This window comes from Hemitrygon akajei, unplaced genomic scaffold, assembly GCF_048418815.1.
Source record: "Hemitrygon akajei unplaced genomic scaffold, sHemAka1.3 Scf000215, whole genome shotgun sequence".
Taxonomy (NCBI): Eukaryota; Metazoa; Chordata; class Chondrichthyes; order Myliobatiformes; family Dasyatidae; genus Hemitrygon; species Hemitrygon akajei.
In genome coordinates this window covers 328,750-333,503 of record NW_027332099.1, presented here as the reverse complement: position 1 = coordinate 333,503, position 4,754 = coordinate 328,750, and positions in this window count along the sequence as shown.

Genomic DNA, 4,754 nt, shown 5'->3' with positions numbered 1-4,754 from the left:
CTGATAGGAGAGAGCTTCCGTAACGGTCCTTGTGAAAGCGGTGCTGAGTGAGTCTGTTCGAAAGGGTGCTCCGTTGCCTGTGCAGTCGCTCATGGAGAGGATGCGCCCGATTGTCCCTAATGGGTGCCCATTTGTTTAGTGACACCACTCCTCTCCACCACTCACTCGAAAGAGCCCCGGTTGTGGCCAAGGACGGTTCCAACCTTTCTGATGAGTTTATTTTGCATCGATGCTGCTCCCCCAACGTAAAGCGGCAAAGAAAACTGCAGTCGCTACAACAGACTGGTAAAACATCTCCAGCATCCTGCCTGACACATTCAAGGATCTCGGCTTCCTTAGAAAATGGAGACCGCTCATCCCCTTCTTGTAAACAACCTTACTTCTGTTACTTGTGTTCTCAACGCCCGGTTCCAGTGGATTTCACTGAGAGACATCGAAAATATTTCAGTCACGTTTCCGGCTGAGATGAGAAACTACTTCATCCCCAAGGATCAACAACTGATATATCGGTGCTTCAATGGAAATATCTGGTCACTCCTTAAATATCCGGACAGAGGTGTGTTGTGTTTGAGAATTCCCGGACACAAATTGCTGTTTCTTTCCTGTAGAAAGATTTACAGAAGACATCAATGGATGAAGGACTGAATTTCGGGGACGGCATGGTCGTGTACTTTGGTAGAAGAAATAAAAGGGCAGACTGTTTTGTAACTGGAAAAAATATTTAAAAACATTAAAAATTAAAGGGCCTTCTGAATCCTCGTGTAGGATTCCCTGAAGGACAATTTGCAGGTTGAGTCGATGTTGAGGAAGTTCTCTGTGATGTTGGCATTCACTTCGAGAGGAAAAGCAAGGATGCATTGGTGAGACTTTAAAAAGACGCCTCACTTGGAGCATTGTGAGCAGTTTCCGGCCCCATATCTAAGAAAAGATGTGCTGACCTCGGAAGGGGCTCAAAGGAGCCACAGGAATTTGAACAGGACCCCACTAAGTCTGTTGATGGGACATTAACCGTCTAGATTTCAACGTCCTCTCTCCAATTCCAGCCTCACCCCTTCCGAACGTTGGACTCTCCACTCCCACCGCACTGATCCTAACCTCACCATCAAACCAGCAGATAGGGGAGGTGCTGTAGTTGTCTGTCGGACTGACCCCTACCTTGCTGAGGCCTATCGCCGACTCTCAGACACCTCCTCTTACTGACCCCTCGAACAGGACCCCAGTAAGGATCACCAGGACATCGTCTCCCACACCATCACCAACCTTTTTGACTCTGGGGATCTCCCAGCACCACCACCAACCTCATACAGTAGCTGAGCCTGCTGGGCCTGAACACCTCCCTCTGCAACTGGCTCCTAGACTTCCTGACTGGGAGACCTCAGTCAGTCCGCATCGGGAACAGCATCTCCAACGTCATCACACTGAGCACGGGGGCTCCCCAGGGTTGCGTGTTCAGTCCACTGCTGTTCACTCTGCTGACCCACGACTGTGCTGCAACACACAGCTCGAACCACATCATCAAGTTCGCCGATGACACAACCTTGGTGGGTCTCATCAGCAAGAACGACAAGTCAGCTTACAGAGAGGAAGTGCAGCAGCTAACGGACTGGTGCAGAGCCAACAACTTGTCTCTGAATGTGAACAAAAACAAAAGAGATGGTTGTTGACTTCAGGAGGGCACAGAGCGATCACTCCCCGCTGAACATCGACGGCTCCTCGGTAGAGATCGTTAAGAGCACCAAATTTCTTGGTGTTCACCTGACGGAGAATCTCACCGGATCCCTCAACACCAGCTCCATAGCAAAGAAAGCCCAGCAGCGTCTCTACTTTCTGCGGATGCTAAGGAAAGTCCATCTCCTACCCCTCCCCCCCATTTTCATCACATTCTACAGGGGTTGTATTGAGAGCATCCTGAGCAGTTGCATCACTGCCTAGTTCGGAAATTGCACCATCTCGGATCGCAAGACCCTGCAACGGATAGTGAGGTCAGCTGAGAAGATCATCGGGGTCTCTCTTCCCGCCATTACAGACATTCACACTACACGCTGCATCCGCAAAGGAAACAGCATTATGAAGGGCCCCACCCACCCCTCATGCAAACTCTTCTCCCTCCTGCCTTCCGGGAAAAGGCACCAAAGCTTTCGGGCTCTCACGACCAGACTATGTAACAGTTTCTTCCCCCAGCTATCAGACTCCTCAATAGCCAGAGCCTGGACTGACACCTTACTGCCCTACTGTCCTGTTTATGATTTATTGTAATGCCTGCACTGTTTTTGTGCACTTTATACAGTCCTGGGTAGGTCTGTAGTCTAGTGTAGTGGTTTCTTTTTTCTATCTGTCTTGTTTTTTTTTTTACATAGTTCAGTCCAGTTTTTGTGACATGACACAGTAACACCATGGTCCTGAAAAACGTCGTCTCATTTTCACTATGTACTGTACACAGCAGTTATGATTGAAATGACAATAAAAGTGACTTGATTTGACTTGACAATACTTCCCGGACCCCGAAGCTCCTGTTTCTGCCTCCTCCGCAAAATCCTAAACCCCCGTGTCCAGGTAGACCCATTGTTCCAGCTTGTTCCTCCCCAATGAACACATAGCATACCCCGACTCTGTCATATCCCCAATCCCCCACGGTTCAGTCTCTCCCTACCTACAGCGGCATGCAAAAGTTTGGGCACCCCGCTCAAAAATTCTGTCACTATGAATAGCTAAGCGAGTAAAAGATGACCTGATTTCCACTTTCCATTCTCATTCTGATACGTCAATCCATGGCCTCCCCCACTGTCATAATCACGCCACACTTACACTGGAGAAACAACGCCTTATATTCCGTTTTGGACAGACTGCAATCTGGTGGCATGAACAACGATTTCTCAAAGTTCTGGTGATGTCCCTCATTCACCATTTCCCATTCCCTTTTTCGTCTCTCATGTTATCTCCTTGCCTCCCTCTGGTGTTCCACTCCCGATTTTTCTCCCAATGTCTTCACCAATCAACTTCACACCTCATCCCCCCTCCCGATTACACCAATCACGCTGTGTCACTCCCCGCTCCTCCGACCTTTTAGAACTACTCTGAGATTTTTTAAAATCTTCAGTCCTGCCGAAGGGTTTCGACCCGAAAGGACGACTGTTCCTTTTCTCCACAGATGCTGCCTGGCCTGCTGAGTTCCTCCGGCATTTTGTGTGTGTTGCTCACAAAAATGATACCGGGAATGAAAGTCTTGTCATATGAGGAGTATTCGATGACTCTGGGCCTCTCTCACTGGAATTCAGAAGAATGATGCGGACCTCATTGAAAACCCATCAGGTGTTGAAATGTCTCGATGGAATCGATGTGGAGAGGATGTTTCCTGTGGGGACCCAGAGGACAGAGGCTCAATATAGAGCGACGTCCTTTTAGAGAGGAGATGAGGAGGAATTTCTTTACCAAGAGCGTCGCGAATCTGTAGGACTTGTGGCCTCTGGACTGACCATAAACGTCAGCCTGTGACGTAGCACAATTTCATTCCCTCATTGGTGTTACTCCCTGTTGTCGCTGTGCTGCGCGTGTGCGCGGTTGCACAGTATCTGAAACACTCCCACGCAGATCGCAGTCGGTGCGGCGCTGATGGAATTTTCTTTCATTGGAAGTGCCGTGCAGTGTTCAGTCCATGCAGAAAGATTCCTGCCCAGATCAGTGGCCATGTTCCACAGCGCCACAAAGAGCCCGTGATGTTACATGGCAAATCCCGGAGACTTTCCAATTACTCTGACCCACCCACTCCAGCTGACTGACGGTGGTGAACCCATCGATGTCCAAGCTCTTGTCTCTCTGCTGCCATCACATGGACGGTACAAGAACCTCAGGACGCACCACCAGGTTCAGGGACAGCGGCTGCCTTCCCCTGGGACAGATCCCTTCCCCAGTGATCAGGATCGTGAACAACAGAGGATAATTACACTGCCTTGTCCATCCATTGAGATGCTCCCACAACCAATGATCGCAATTTAGCGAATTTATATCTTGTTATTTCATCTCCCATTATTTATCGGAATTTATTTATATTTGCATTTGCACAGTTTGTTGTCTTCTGGTTGATATTTCACTGATGTCACCATTCTATGGATTTTCTGAGTATTCCGCAGGTAAATGAATCTCGGGGTTATAGGATGTGCTTTGATAATAACATTTACTTTGCACTTTGAGTTTCAGGGAACCTCCCCTGATTCTGGGAACAAATGGAGACTGACATCTCCGGCTCCCGACAGCGTCATCAACACAATCGGCCAATCAGTGAACACCGCTGAGAGCAGCATGTTTTCATTGGCGGAGGAGTGTAGATGGGCGGGACGCTGAGCACTGGAAGACACAAGTTCTCATTGGTGGATGAGTGTAGGTGGGCGGGAGGCTGAGCGCTGGGAGCAGCATGTTCTCAATGGTGGATGAGTGTAGGTGGGCGGGACGCTGAGCACTGGAAGACACAAGTTCTCATTGGTGGATGAGTGTAGGTGGGCGGGAGGCTGAGCGCTGGGAGCAGCATGTTCTCAATGGTGGATGAGTGTAGGTGGGCGGGAGGCTGAGCGCAGGGAGCAGCATGTTCTCATTGGCGGAGGAGTGTAGGTGGGCGGGACGCTGAGCTCGGAGCAACATGTTCTCATTGGCGAAGGAGTGTAGGTGGGCGGGTCGCTGGGAGACGCATGTACTCATTGGCGGGTGAGTGTAGGTGGGCGGGACGCTGAGCTCTCGGAGCGGGCCGAACATGGATCCGGGGA